This window comes from Somniosus microcephalus, chromosome 16 (assembly GCF_052327205.1).
Source record: "Somniosus microcephalus isolate GS21.2 chromosome 16, FLI_Smic_1.0, whole genome shotgun sequence".
Classification (NCBI taxonomy): Eukaryota; Metazoa; Chordata; class Chondrichthyes; order Squaliformes; family Somniosidae; genus Somniosus; species Somniosus microcephalus.
Window position 1 is genome coordinate 30440683 of NC_141002.1, and position 16757 is coordinate 30457439.

Consider the following 16757-nt stretch of genomic DNA (forward strand, 5'->3'; position numbering starts at 1 on the left):
CTTTATTATTTTGTATTATTACGTAAAGACAAGTTCTACTGAACTAAGTGAAACCGATCATAACTGTTGCTCTGTATGTTCGCTCGCTGTGAAATAAAGCAGCTTAATGATTCTGGTCTTGTTTTAGCAAGTGTTTTCTCGGTCTACCTTCAGAGAGATTGAAGAAGCACACTTGTAAAACACATAAATATCCAGTTCAGATCACAAGGGGACACTACTGTTAGAGCCCTGGGACCTGCTATCATAGAGTTAGATATTGAGCAGTACAGGAGCTCCACTTACTGGAATGACCAGCCCTGCTGTATCCGAGAAAATATGTAAGACAAGACCCTAAACTTGCAATGTCTATTTCATGAGCTAGGAAGTATTAATCGGCCAATCAAAATAACTCAACTCCACTGTGCACTATTATTTAATGTTCTGTATATTCTGTGAATGGCTGCATTTGATTTGATATAAAGGTTGATTGTTACTTTGTTTAGAGAAACAGCAAGAATTGGGTATTGTGTGAAGTGAAAGGTTGCTGTTAACATTTATGTAAAGTTGCCCATTCTGGTGAGTTGGGCAGGATTTTGCCAGTCCTGGGAAGGTGGATATGGAGGTGGGACTGCTGAAAAAACTGGCAGAATTTGGGGCGGGTGCCCAACCTGCCTCCAACCCACCTCCATGCCATCTTCCCAGGAGGCGTGTAGCCGTCCCGCGCCGGGTCCCGTCTCCTTGGAGGCAGAAAGGGATTACAGCCACTTTAACAGGCAGAAAATAGGATTATCACCATTGTGCCCACAAAAGTGCGGGCTTCCCGAAGGCTCTGAAACCCGCCAGGGTCAGCGAGGTGAGTAGTGGAACTGCGGGGGTCGGAGTGGTCCAAAAGTGTGCTGTGGAGGTGAGTGATGGGTGCAAATGTGGAGAGGTGAGTATCTGAGGTAAGTGGAAAGTGTTAGAAAAAGTGTACTTATCTTTGATTCTTCCTGCAGGCTTCAAGAGTTGGGGATGCGGAGAGTCTCGCACCTCCACGGTAGAGCTGACAGATGGCCGTTGCATTCTCCAATGCAGCAACCATCTAATTTCTACAAAAGAAAGAGGTTTGATGAGGTCTTGAATTCAAGAATTCATCAAACTACAGAGAATGTCAGTGTTTGACAGCTTCACAGAGCTGTCAAACGATGACAATTCATCTGTCAAAATTTTTTGACAGATGAAACGTCATACGTTGACGTTCTCTGTAACCGGCTTTTCCTTAATTGGCCTGCTAAGCCCACTGAGCGGGCTTAACCAGGTCAATCAAGGGAAAATAGCATGGGTTGGCCAGAAGTTGATGGAGGTGGGACCGAAACCCGACAAGTGGGTGTCTCGCCTCCAAAAGCTCCCCATTGGCAAAACCCAGTCCAATATCTGCCTGGGACACGGAGGGGAGGGGGTGGTGTGGCGGGGGGTGGGTTGTTTGAAGTGGACAACATTTTGATTTTCTCATCCATTTGAAAATGTTCTGCCTTGAGGTTGTGTTGTTTGGCTGAGGTTTCACGATTGTTCAATGAGACTGTACAGGCTCAAGCTTTTCATTTTAAACTTCTTTTTATATACTGGATAAATTTCAATTGGAAAGACTTAGCAGGCTTAGTGGAAGGGAGGCTACCCTATATACTGATGTCAGATGTACAATCTTGCTGTCAGTGGTTGGAATTGATGAGATGACAAACTATTTCAGACTTAAAGATATTGGGTCATAATTTGCTGTCAAAGTAACGGTGAGGCTAATGGCGCTCGCTGTTATTTATGCATAAATGGTACAGCAACCTCAGATGAGGAGCAGATGCACAGTTAAACTCAAAAATCCAAAAGTTGCTGTCGGAGTTGCACTCCACCATTAGTTTTGCAAAAACGGCATCTTGCTATCTGCCTCACCATTGAAACGGATTGAATGGTGTGAAGTTATGGTATGTGCACGGTAGATACGAACTAATCTCGCCACACAAAGCTAAGTCTTGTCCATTCCAGTCTAAGTACCCTTTTAACGACGTGATATGTGTTCATTACTGCCAAACAAACTCTCTGGAACTGAAAATTAACTACCTGTATTACAAGTGTGGAGTCTCATTCCTTCCAATTTTAATTGTTGTTGGAGATTTTAAAAATATAAAGTTTAAAATTGTATATAGCCTCTGATTGCAGTTACAGCAAATTCGGACAGAAGTGGGTATGTGTGGAAGTCATGTGAGTACAAAGGATAGGGTTCAACTGGCTCACATATGAATAAAGGCACTTGGCTTATGTACTGGACAGCAATTGGTACGAGTGGAACCAGACCCTAGCAAGAAGTCAAAGGTGGCAGGGTGGAGTGAAAATTGGCAAAGAAATTGTGAAGGAGGAAGAACAACATATATGTTGAACTCCAACAATAGTGCCAACCAGAAATGAAGGGAATCGGACTGTGTACTTCAAAGTCATGAGCAGCAGTCTATTTCTCCCAAGTGCTCGCTCCAGTGGGGGAGACAAGGCAGCTCACTAACAGCTGTAGTTACATAATCATTTGGATGTGTTTTTTGTTATTGTCTGAATAAATTGTTTTTGACAAGGTGCAAAATCTCTCTTCTTTGCTGGTAGTTTTGTTAAATAAAAGATGCACCGTGTTTATAATACCTCGAACACTCTGTAAAGTTTCTGGCATGAATTAAGTTTAGCAGCATTTAAAAATACACTTACTGGTGTACATTTGCAATATCTACTCCTTTCATTTTTTGCCTGTTCAGTTGACATAATGGCATGCACAAAATAGACTTTTAAAAAAGTAAAAGGTATGCAAAGTGGCAGCACATTCAACAGAACAGCATTTACATAAGTAAAAGCCTTTCATCTAGAGTGTGCCTGTAGCAGCATTTCTCAAACTGCAGCACGTGAAAAGCATTATGCCCCCACAAGGCAAAATAAAACTCAGAACTAGTTCAAATAATTCCTATCCTTTAAGTTAGCCATGCTGATAGGCTGAAGGACCACTAAAAACAAAGAAATCAAAAACCACTTTCAGTCATGAGGAACATCAGAAAGATTATAACCAGCAACAGGCAAGCGACACATAACCACCCTTGTCATGTTACTCAGCAATCTGAAACTAGCAACTGCCGCAAGCGAATCGATCAAAATATACAAATAATTTATTCACACTGATTTTCACCACCATTCTCCGTCTTCACTCGGATCACAACTGCGCACAAAAAATTCTCTAAGCTTACCGATAAAGTTGGTCATTTAACCTAAGAAATATATGCGCTAAGTTTCCCTGGCATAGACCTGCTATTCTGCCTGGAGTCTGGAGCTTGAGTTGAAAATTTAATCTGGGCTGTGGGTGCTGAGGATTTCCAACGGCTGTTTCCTACATTACAACAGTGACTACACTTCAAAAGTACTTTTGCTGTAAAGCGCTTTGGGACGTCCTGAGGTCGTGAAAGTTGTTTATAAATACGCATCATTCTATTTTCTATATAGATTAATTTTGTGTGTGAGAGAAAGATGCACCAAGGAATTATGATATCCAGCCATATTCTAACAACCCATGTCCCAGAACAACCAGACAGACCATTTACAAATAATGACTGACGGGAAAAAAACAAAACTGAAAAAATAAAATAATTTCTTTTCAACATTTATACAATTTAAGCTATTATTCTGAGCTAAATGTTTATGTCACTCAGGGATATTATTTTTAGCACTGGGAGTGGAGAGCATGTTGATGTTCCTAAGAACAGACATTGCAGCTGAAGTCAATTAAGCACACCCAGATCATTGTGAATGACGACCATTGTTCTTTGTCCAGAAGGTTCCTGGGGGAAAAATTTGGTGTCGCCCCTTTTGGGGTGCTAATGTCACCGGGGAGCTAATTTTAGCGCCCTGAAAAAATTAGCACCCCTCCGCCTGAAATTCAGTTGTAGCGCCCCCAGCAGGAGGTGGGGTGCTACTGGAAGCGCTCTACCTCCTTCTTGGGGCGCTACAACTGCATATCGCGGTGCTACATGCAACAGCGCAATGTGCGTCGGCACGTATCGCCACGTCATTGCAGGCCTCCCTCCCCTGATTAAAGGGGAGAGGCCTAGCGCTGCATGCACCAGGGCCCTACTAGACCAACGGGGAGCGGGGTGCCATGAAAACAGTCCGGCACTCAAGAGGAGTGCCAGACTGAGCACTCGCGGCCGGCACCCCGAAGAAAAAAGGGGAAGGGGGCAGGTGCTGGCAGTCGGCCCAAAAAAATGGCTGCCCGACACCTGCCCTTTAAGTAGCGCTGCCGTGGCTGCAAAAACGCCACCCTGACCCTCTCGGACATATCGTCCAGCGATAGGTCAGGAGGCTCAACCCAAGCTTGCGGCTGGGGCACGAGCGGGGCGCTGCACACAGTGATGACATCATTGCCAGCGGTGCAGCGTCCCGGGGCACTACCGGCTACTGCTGGTGCTAACCTCTCACTGAATTTTGCGGGAGGCATTAGCGGCGCCACGCCCAGGCGCTAGTGGCGCTAACAAGAGGTGCAAATCAACCCAATGTTTCTGCCCTGGTGTTGCAGTGGGAGCCCCTTTGTGTCTGAAAAAAGAGACGACCTGTTCATAGTGCTCAGCAATGGGGAAAGGATCCTTGGCAATGGGGAAAGGATCCTCGGCAATGGGGAAAGGATCCTCGGCAATGGGAAAAGGATCCTCGGCAATGGGGAAAGGATCCTCGGCAATGGGGAAAGGATTCTCCGCAATGGGAAAAGGATCCTCGACAATGGGGAAATTGCCCTGGTGCAGTGGTAACCCAGTGATAGCTTCAGCAAGATTTAGAAATCCACTGTGGGAAGTAAGGAAGTGAAAAAATAATCAATAATCCAATGAGTAACTGAGAAAAAGAGGTGGGAGAAGGCGAGAACAAATAAATAAACTACTTCCATCTTAAATCAAATACCCTGTACTGCAAATTCACGGTGGAAATGTGTGCAATAAAACACTTCATAATGTAAAGGATTGAGGAGAGGTTTTGGGGAGTGAAGAACCAAGTTGCTTGAATGCTAAACAAGTTTTGTAAAATGGTAGATGGATGGTATTGCAGATATTGGGCTGGATTTTGTCAATGGAGACGGGCTGGAGGCGGGACTGCTGCTTACCGGGTCTCAGTCCCGCCTCCATCAGCCTCTGGCCAACCAGCAGGATTTTTCCCTGATTGACCTTGTTAAGCCCGCCCAGTGGGCTTAGCAGGCCAATTAGGGGGAAGTCACTGACAGCGCACGTCAACGTGTGACATGCTATCTGTCAAGATTTTTTGAAAGAAGAAATGCCTGCGTTTGACAGCTCTGTGAAGCTGTCAAACACTGACATTCTGTGTAGTTTGATGAATCCTTGTGTTCAGGACTCATCAGACCTTTCAACTTTGCAGAAATCACCTGGCTGTTGGTTCGGAGGATCCAACAGCCAGTCTGTGAAATCTACAATGAAGATGTCGGGACTCTGGATCCACAGCGGCTGAAGGCTGTAGACAGAAACAAAGGTAAGTGAACATTTTATAACATTTAACACTCACCTTACATATTTACCACTCCACACTTGCACCCATCACTCACCTCTACATCTCACTTTCAGACCCCTCCGACCCCCTCCAACCTCCTACTCACCTCCTCCACCCCAGTGAGGTTCTCTGGGGTCGGGAAGCCTGCACTTGGAAAGGTAAAATGGGCCCAATCCTATTTTCAGCCTGTTAACTACCTGTTAACAGGCAGTTAATAGGATTTAATCCCCTTCCCGCCTCGAGGAGACGGGACCCGGGGCAGGATGGCTTCCTGCCTCCTGGCAAAAGGGCACGGAGGCGGGATGGGGTCGGGTTTGCCAGCCGCCCCCACATTCTGCAACTTTACCGGCAGTTCCGCCTCCATACCCGCCTCCTCGGGGCTGACAAAATCCAGCCCCTAATATCTGAGTTGCCAATTTTTCAGTATCGGTAAATGCATAATATTTTTAACTTCAGTCAGTCACATGATACGTTGCTTTAGTAAATGTGTTGTGTTACAGTGATGGGTAAATCGTTGTCATGGGACCATGGTAAATATCAGAAAGCTCATTCTGGGCCCTGCACTACCTGTGAGCAATGCCTCAGGAGATGCGCTAGTAGTTAAAAATTTTGCAACCATTTCTATTGCTGACATGTATAAGTGATAACGTGATAATTTACCTGTGTTAATCGGCTACTACTGTAAGAAGGGCATTTGAAAATGGAACTGTCCTTTGTTCTACATAATGCCTTTTCTCTAATCTTTCCAATTTACCATTTCTCTCTGGTAAGGGTGAAGAGAACGGGGTTGCCCATTTTATGAACAATGCCACGTGCAATAAACTATTCCCCTCAAGATAACTTTGCAATGAGTAATCTTGGAAATTATTCCATATATTAAGAGTGGCATAATATCATTGATATTATAGCCCATAGTCCCCAAAATGCTTAAGATTCAAGTATTAATGTCATGCTATTTGCTACGGTATCATGGAAGTATTTTCAAACATTATATAGACCTCAAGATTAATATGCTTGGAACGGGTGTACCATCATGCTTGGTTCAAATTACTGTAATCTCCCAGGGAATTAAAGAATGAAATTGATTTAGTTCAGTGAACATGCACACAGAAAGGTCAAAAATAAACAAAGCAAACTGGATAACAACCAAGTTAATTCACAATTAGAGAAAGAATTTACTCCATCCATTCCTATTTACACAGAGCCAAATCATCTGATATCAAGAAGTGCTGGAGATGTCAAACAGAAATCTGATTGTAAGTTCGTAAGTTTTGGCTTGTTCTGCTTTTAATGCACGTTAGAAGGGAATGATATAATTTTAGCCAAGATTCCGAAGATCAAATAGCGACAAAAACTACTTGCATTTATATAGCGCCTTTAACATAGAAAAGTCCCAAGGTGTTTCACAGAGGTGTACTCAGAGCCAAAGAAGAAGTTCTCAGGAAAGGTGACCAAAAGCTTGATCAAAGAGTTGGGCTTTAGAAGGGTCTTAAAGGAGCAGTGGGAGCTAAAGAGGTGGAGGGGCTTAGGCTGGGAATTCCTGAGTGCGGGGTCTAAGCAGCTGAATGTAAGGCAAAGAAGCTATTGCAGGAGATGCTCTGGCGATGATCATATAGGTAAGTGTGGATGTAAGGCAAAGTGGAGGGGTCAAGGGAGGTGGTGGTGAGGTAGAGTTGGGAGTCATCAACATACACATGGGAGCTCACTCCATGACTGTGGATATATTGCCAAGGGGCTGTGTACAAATGAGTAAGAGGAACAGGCAAAGGGTAAATACTTGGGGGACTACGAAGGTAATTGTTTGGGGGCAGGAAGAGAAGCTATTGCAGGAGATGCTCTGCCAATGATCATATAGGTAAGTGTGGAACCAGGTGAGGGCAGTCCCACTAAGTTGGATAATGGAGGGGAGGCATTGGAGGAGTAAGGTATGATCGACCATGTCAAAGGTTGCAAAGAGGTCGAGGAATGATAATGCACCACGGTCACAGACACAGAGGATATCATTTGTGACTTTAGTTTGAGGCTGAAGTATTCAAAGAATGAATATGCTGCACTGTAGGAACGGAGGTTCCTAACGAAAAGACTGAGTTCAACTCAGGTAATCAAAACAACGAACTTTAATGGAACAAAACAGGTTTAAACTAGAAACTGCTGGGATACATCAACTACAGGTCTGCTCTCTTTGAAGACTCCACGAGGACTGCCTCTCTGGTCCGAAGGCTGACGTCATGACGTCATTACGTTCTTCCCGCCATTGGGGAATCACGTGACGAACGGCATGATGTCATCACGTTGAAACCACGCTGTAAAGGTAACTAGACATAGTACAGTTAAACAGTGTAATTAAAGGTACAGACACAGGCTGTAACTACATTGCTGTTAAAGGAATTATGTACAACCGCTCTGAGCCCTTTGGTGGCTCCGCCACATGCGCCCCCCCAGAATTGTCTTTAACAGAAAAAGTGAGACGAGAAGGAGGTCTGACAAGTCTGTCTGATCGACTTCGATAACCTGGCAGAGGAAGTTGATGACCGGTGGTCGAGCTGGCAGGCGACTGTGGCTGAGCTGGTGCGGCGGGTGTAGTCGAACTGGCGGGCGGCTGTGGTTGAACCGGCACGGCGGCTGCAGGTGGACGGCCACGTTTCGGTGGCTGAGCGATGAAGACTGGGCTATCCAAGTCCAGATGAGCCGGCTTCAAGCGGTCCACCGAAATGTGATCCGGCTTCCCTCCGACGTCGACCGCAAAGGACTTGTCTCCTGGTTCGATGACATGGAAGGGACCAGTGTAAGGAGGCTTGAGCGGGTCCCGGTGGGCGTCATGACAGATGAAGACGTACTCGGTGCTCTTCAGCTCAACCGGCACGTGGGAGCTCTGTAGGCTGTGGTTGGATGTAGGCACCGGGACGAAACACTTGGCCGCTTCTTGGTGGCTGATGAGCTGCTGGGAGGCAGTCCATGGCTCCGTGGGAGAAGGGAGGAAATCACCAGGAACACGGAGTGGCTGGCCGTAAACAAGCTCTGCTGAAGAAGATTGCAGGTCGTCCTTGGGCGCCGTGCGAAGACCCAACAGGACCCAAGGGAGCCTGTCCACCCATCCCGCACCTTGAAGACTGTCCCGTAAGGAGGCCTTAAGCGACCTGTGGAATCGGTCGCACAGGCCGTTCGCCTGTGGATGATAGGCGGTGGTGCAATGAAGTTTGGCGCCGAGCCCATGAGCTACAGCGTTCCAAAGCTCCGAGGTAAATTGTGGCCCACGATCGGAGGAGATGTCTGCCGGCACCCCGAACCGAGCCACCCAACAGGAGATGAAGGCTCTAGCGACGTCCGCCGAAGTGGTGGAAACCAAAGGAATTGCCTCTGGTCACCTGGTGGTGCGGTCCACCACGGTGAAGAGATGAGTAAAACCTCGGGAAGGTGGTAGTGGTTCCACAAGGTCCACATGTACGTGGTCGAAACGACGCTCCAGAACAATGAACGGAGCCACTGGTGCTTTGACATGCCGCTGGACCTTGGCCTTCTGGCAGACCACGCAGGTGTTGGCCCAGTCCCGGACATCCAGGTGCATACCCTTCCAGACGAATTTCGTCGACATAAGACGTTATGAAGCCCGCATACCAGGGTGCGACAATCCGTGTATTGCGTCGAAAACCTTCCGGTGCCACGCAGCTGGCACAATAGGTCGGGGAATGCCCATGGAGACATCGCAAAGGAGCGTGGTGCCCGCGGCCTGGAAGCTGACGTCGGCTGGTTGGAAACTCGACAGGACGGTTCTGAATGCTTGAACCTCTGGGTCCGAAATCTGATCTTCAGCCATGTGAGCGTAGTCAATTCCCAGATGGACGGCATGGACCGTCGCGCAGGAGAGGCAATCTGCCACCAGGTTGTCTTTACCAGACACATGTTGAATGTCCGTAGTGAATTCCGAAATGAACGTCAGGTGACGTTGCTGATGAGCTGACCACGGTTCGGTGGTTTTTGACATGGCGAAAGTTAGCGGCTTGTGGTCGACAAAAGCCATGAAGGGACGTCCTTCTAACAAAAATCGGAAATGGCGGATGGCCAGAAAAAGGGCCAGCAACTCCCGATCGAAGGTGCTGTATTTCCTTTCATTTTTTCTCAGCTGCCGGCTGAAAAACGCCAGTGGTTGCCACGTGCCATTGATCCATTGCTCCTGTACTGCACCTATGGCGTAGTCGGACGCGTCTGTAGTAAGGGCGATGGTGGCGCCTGGAAGAGGGTGTGCCAACATGGTTGCAGCAGCCAAGGCGGTCTTGGTGTTCCCGAATGCCTGGTCCATCTCGGCCGTCCAGCTGATTGGGTCTTTGCCGGACTTGCCCTTGAGGGCCTCGTAAAAAGGCTGCATAAGCAGAGCCGCCTTGGGGACGAATCGATGGTAGAAATTCACCATCCCAAGGAACTCTTGGATGGCCCTGACGGTCTGCGGGCGCGGGAAAGCAGTAACGGCCTCCACCTTCTTCGCCAGGGGGACGGCGCCATCCGAGGTGATGCGGTGTCCCAAAAAATCGATGCTTTGCAGGCCAAACTGGCACTTGGCTGAGTTTATGATTAACCCATGCTGGCTTAGGCGTGTGAAAAGAGTACGCAAATGACCAAGGTGCTCTTCCTTGCTGGCACTGGCGATGAGGATGTCATCGAGATAAACGAAAATGAAAGGCAGGTCTCGGAGCACAGAGTCCATTAGTCGCTGGAAAGCTTGCGCTGCATTCTTTAGACCGAACGGCATTTGTAGGAACTCAAAAAGCCCGAACGGTGTGATAACAGCGGTTTTTGGAACGTCCTGCGGGTGAACGGGCACCTGGTGATACCCATGGACGAGGTCGACTTTGGAGAAGACGGAATTTCCCGCCAAATGAGCCGAAAAATCCTGGATATGTGGGATCGGGTACCGATCAGGTGTAGTGGCGTCGTTCAGGCGTCGGTTGTCGCCGCATGGCCGCCACCACCACCAGGTTTCGGCACAATGTGGAGAGGCGAAGACCAGGGACTATTTGATCGTCGAATAATTCCCAGTCGCTCTATTGTATCAAACTCCACCTTCGCAGCCGTGAGCTTGCCGGGTTCCAGCCTTCGAGCCCGTGCATAAACTGGGGAGCCCGTCATAGTGATATGGTGCTCCACACCATGCTTCATGACCGAGGAAGAGAAAGTGGGCCTGGTCAGCTCCGGGAACTCCCCGAGGAAACGAGTGAATTCATCCAGCGACGGGTAAGCGCAGGCAACAGACCACGACACGGTGGTGTTGCGGTGGCAAGGGATCGAATGGAAGGTGGCCGCATTGATCAACCGGCAGTGCCGGACATCTACGAGGAACCCGTTTGCACACAGAAAATCCGCCCCTAGGATGGCCTGCGAGACCTTGGCCATGACGAACTCCCAGCAGAAGCGCTGACCGCCGAAGCACAGTTGGACCCACCGCTTCCCGAAGGTACGAATAGCCACGCCATTAGCTGCCTCGGGGGAAATGCCGTGGCCCCCAGCTTGGAGATCAAGCCTTGACGCAGGCAATATACTGCACTGCAAACCGGTGTCACAAAGAAAACGGTGAACCGATAGGGAGTATGTGATGTAAAGAAGCTTCCCTGAAGATCCGATGGACATCATAGTCGCGGTGCGCCCTTTAGACCCAGTCCTCCTTCGCGAGAAACGCTGCGGGAGCTGTGTTTTTTTTTGGCGAAAAACTGCAGGGAGGACGGCAGCGTCTGGCTTTCGCACCAAAACGGGTGTGGTAGGAGCGCCAGCCCGCTGCCTGAGGAGCTGGAGTCGCGTCTGTGGGGGCTGGGCGCCTCGTGGCCGCGCAGCACTGCTGGGTTACGGTGAAAATTTTATCTGCTTCTGCCGCGAGTTCAGCACAGCCTGTGATCGCAGAACTGGCTAAGGCAGCTTGCACTGGTTCTGGAAGCTGGCAGAGGAACAACTCCCTAAAAAGGAAGCATTCCGGTTCGACGCCTAAGAGTGTGAGCATTTGGCTCATGAGCTCGGACGGTTTGGAGTCCCTGAGGCCGGGCATAGCGAGAAGTCTGCGAGCGCGCTCCGACTTCGAGAGGCCGAAGACCTGCAGCAACCGCGCCTTTAAAGTATCGTACTTGCCGTCATCCGGTGGGCTACCAAGGAGGTTGACGATCCGCGAGGCTGTGGCGCTGTCGAGGGCGGAGACCACATAGTAGTAACGGGTTGAATCCGCGACGATGTTCCGGATGGCAAATTCAGTTTCAGCCTGGATAAACTACGCGGCTGGTTGTTGCTCCCAGAATTGTGGCAGTTTCAGGGTCACGGCGTTCGTGTCCATGATGAATATCTCCCACGAAAATTGTTCGTAGAAGTCGGGGTTGTAATGTATATACCTTTAAGGGGGGAACTACTTTTTACAGCTCATGTATACTGTTGTACCGGCAGTGACCACACCTGTATATAGCACTGAGTAGTAATCTGTACAGTTCAGTTCCAGAGTGAGCCACATTGAGTAAACACCTGTTGTACCATTCCCCTGCAGTCTGGTGTCTTATTACTCTCGGACACAACATTGGCGACGAGACATATTCGATCCTACCTGCAACTCTGCATCACTTCCCAGGGACTCGTTCCTGGAGACCAGTACATTGGAGGTCAAGGCCAGAGACATGAGCGTCGACCACGGGCAACTGCCGTGTCATCCAGCAGAGACTCGAGAATTGCGGGGGAGGCTGTTGAGAGCCAGGCTTGGCTTTCCAGTCGCGGTGGTCCAGCGAAACGGGCTGGCAACAGGTAGTGCGCAGACCCTTCCCGGACAGTGGCGGGCTAGAGCCCAACCGAGCGGCACAGCAAAGGGCTGAGCAGCGTCGACGGGGGAGAGAGAGAGAGGGCAGAGTGCACAGGGCACAGCCGGTGTTCAGGGGCCGAGCAGCGTCGAGGGGAGGGAGAGAGACGCGCAGAAACCCGCGAGGCGCCGCCATTGCCACGAGGACCGCCGAGGGCGGCGTTGGCAGCAGCGCAGGAGAAGCGCGCGAAACCTACAGGGCGCCGCCATTGCCACGAGGACCGCCGAGAGCGGCGTTGGCAGCAGCGGGGGAGGAAGGAAAGCACGGGAGATGCCAATGTAAGCCATTTTAAACCACACCCAAAGTGCCGAAGAGTGGCAGTATCACCACATTTGACAATGAAGTTGAAGGTTGGACTACATATGTCGAACGAATAGAGGTATACTGCAAGGCAAATGAGGTGTCAGATGACAAGAAAGCGCCGGTATTGTTAAATTTAATGGGTGCAAAGACGTATGGCTTATTACGAAATCTAGTAACCCCAGCAAAGCCAGTGGAAAAGAGTTTTGGAGACATAGTGCCGCTACTACAGGAACATTTACACCCCACACCGCTGCTGATAGCAGAAAGATTCAAGTTTCACAAGCGGAACCAGCATAAGGATGAAAGCAATGCTGAATATTTAACAGAACTGCGCAAACTATCGAAACACTGCCAGTTTGGAACGGGACTGCCAGATACCTTAAGGGATAAGTTTGTGTGTGGGCTTCAAAGTGAAGGAACCCAGAAACGGCTTTTATCTGAAAAGGACCTTACACTGGAAAAGGCTTTCAGCATTGCGGTATCATATGAAGCAACAGCACGGGGCGCTGCAGAGATACAACAGAGACCGCAAGAATATGGCACAAACGAAATGTCATACAGAACAGAGAAGTGCTATCGCTGCGGCAGAACAACACACGACCGCAATGATTGCTGGTTCAAAGACAAAGTGTGCAGACAGTGTGGAAAAGTAGGACACATAGCACGAGTCTGCAGGTCAGGAAAGAAAACCAGCAATGAGAAATCTCCAAAAGAAAAGTACAAGAAGGTACATAAAGTGACGGAGAATAGTTCAGACGAACAAAAGAGTGATACCGACTCCGAAAACAGGAAGCTGAGTTGTCTGAAACTACATAATGTGATCAAAACGGAGGATCACTGAACCATTGGGGTCACTCTCAAGATAGCAGGAGTCCAGGTAAAGATGGAATTGGACACAGGATCAGCCCTAACAGTCATAAACCGACGGGACTACGAGCGGCTATTCTCACACATACCCTTGAGAGACACAAAAATTATTTTGAAGACGTACACGGGGCAAAAAGTCTACCCCAAAGGAAAAATAAGGGTGACCGTTATATATAACGGTAAGGAAACACCAAAACTAGACCTATATGTAATGCAAGATGGAGAACAACCATTACTGGGACGTGAATGGATCCGGAAAATACAGCTGGATTGGCATTCCATACAAGCACTGACTGTGGCTGCCAAAAAGGATGATGACGTCACACCTGGGCAACTGTCAAAGATCCTAACCGACACACAAGAAGTGTTCCAGCAAGGACTCGGAACACTAAAAGGCATGACAGCAACAATTAAAATCGAAGAAAACGCAAGCCCAAAATTTTTTAAGGCCCGACCGGCACCTTATGCGATCCACCCAGCTGTCGAAGCAGAGCTGGAGAGTTTGGAACGTTCAGGAGTACTGTCCAAGGTAGACTGGAGCGAGTGGACTACACCCATCGTCCCTGTGATGAAAAAGTCGTTGAGCAGCACGCCTGGGGAACCAAGGAAGGTTCGCATCTGTGGGGACTTTAAGGTAACAGTGAACCCAGTCCTTCACACCGTGCAATATCCACTTCCGCGGATTGAAGATATTTTCGCCTCGCTATCTGGAGGGAAACGCTTCACTAAGATTGATCTGGCCCAGGCGTATCTGCAAATGGAGGTAGAAGAAGCATCAAAAAAATACCTCACAATCAACACCCATAAAGGTCTCTACCAATACAACCGGTTCGGGGTAGCATCAGCTCCGGCTATTTGGCAAAGGGCAATGGAACAAGTCCTGCAAGGGATCCCAGGGACCCAGTGTTATTTGGACGACATCCTGGTCACGGGCGAAAATGACAGTGATCATCTCACCAACCTGGAGCAGGTGCTCACTAGTTTGAAGGAATATGGGCTCCGAGCTAACCGCCCCAAATGCGAGTTTTTTAAAAAACAGATCTCGTATTGTGGCCACGTTATCGATAAAGAGGGGTTACATAAGTCCCCAGAGAAGATTGAGGCAGTAGTCAAGGCTCCAGCACCGGAAAACGTGTCACAACTGAGGTAGTTCCTCGGGCTGGTAAACTACTACCATAAGTTCTTGCCAAATTTGTCTACAATACTGCACCCACTGAACACCCTACTGCAAACTGGAGTGCCACGGAAGTGGAGTGACGAATGTAAACGAGCTTTCCAGAAGAGCAAAACACTAATCACATCGAAAGAGGTATTGGCCCATTTCAACCTAGCACTACCAATTCGGTTGGCGTGTGATGCGTCACCCTATGGCATTGGAGCAGTGCTGTCGCAGAAATTCTCGGACGGCTCAGAGAGGCCAATAGCCTTTGCGTCACGATCACTAACCTCAGCCAGGCGTAACTATGCCCAGATTGACAGGGAGGCCCTCAGCCTAGTGTGGGGAGTGAAAAAGTTCAATCACTATCTGCACAGGCAGAAATTCACCTTGCTGACTGACCACCAGCCTCTTGTCTCCATTTTTAATCCGAAGAAGGGCGTTCCGGTGATGACTGCGCAACGACTACAAAGATGGTCACTCTTTCTAGGGGCGCACCACTATGAGATTGAATATAAGGGCACGAAACAGCATGGAAATGCTGATGGGCTATCACGCCTGCCACTGCCTACTGCGGAGGAAGCACCAGCAGTGGATCCTGTCGAAATATTTCATTCGACTATAGTTGAATACCTACCGGTAACTAAAGCTCGTATAGAAAAGGAGACCCGAAATGACCCGACACTGTCTCGGGTATATGATTTGACGGTGAAGGGATGGCCAGCACATGGCGACTCACTGCTGCCAGCATTCTCGACAAGGAGAGAACAGCTGTCAGTGTGCCGGGGGACCTTGATGTGTAGATCCCGAGTGGTAATTCCACCCAAGTTAAAGGATAGAGTGCTCAATGAGCTTCATGACGGTCATCTGAGTGGGGTAAAAATGAAAAGCCTTGCCAGGGCTTATGTGTGGTGGCCGGGAATCGATAAACAAATCGAGGACCTGACCAAGAGCTGCTCAGGATGCCAGAAAGTCCAAAATGCACCACCACATGCCGCTCTACACCCATGGGAGTGACCCTCATCTCCATGGCAACGGGTGCATATTGATTTTGCTGGTCCATTCATGGACTCAATGTTTTTAATAGCCGTGGATGCACACTCGAAATGGCCTGAGGTCATCAAAATGTCCTCCACCACCACGGAGAAAACTATTGCAGTCCTAGGGACCATTTTTGCCAGGAACGGCTTGCCAGAACAGAATTGCTCCGATAACGGACCACAGTTTGTGTCCGAAGAGTTCCGGAGGTTTATGAAGAAGAATGGGGTAAGGCATTACACATCCGCCCCGTATCATCCAGCCACAAATAGATTGGCTGAGAGGTTCGTACAAACCTTTAAGAAGGCAATAAAGGCTATGTACAGTGACAACATTCCGCTGCAGCATAAGGTGGACAATTTCCTGTTCGCCTACCGGAATGCGACACATGCAGTCACCAACCAGGCCCCGGCCATGATGTTCTTTAACCGAAGGTTAAGATCTCGCCTGGATTTGCTCAGACCAAACGTACGAAGAGATGTTGAGAGTAAGCAATTCCAGCACATCCATGAGAAGCCAACAAGGAGCTTCAATGTAGGGCAACCAGTCTTGGCCCGCGACTACCGAACAGAAAAATGGCAGCCAGGAACGATATGCACATGGCAGGGCCCACTAATGTACACAGTGGACGTTGGGGAGAACATCGTGAGACGCCATGCTGACCAGATCCTAGAGTCACAGGAACAAGTCAACCCCATGCCTCGCCCATACATACCTGGTGAGGAACTCGACGTACAGGTCGCATCTACCCCAGAAACAGTAGCATCGGAAGCTGATGACCCAACCGACGACAGGGTGCCAGAATCGCCTCCGCACCAAGAGCGAGACACTTGGGAAAGGCGCTATCCAGAAAGGATCAGAAAGCCTCCCCAAAGACTGAATATATAAATGGACTATTTTCAGCCAACGTTGTATGTTAAAAGTGTTAATTGTAATTAGTTTGATATTTAATTGTTAAATGAGTGTTATGGTATTGTTAATCTAAAAGGGGAGGAATTGTGATGTATATACCTTTAAGGGGGGAACTACTTTTTACAGCTCATGTATACTGCAGT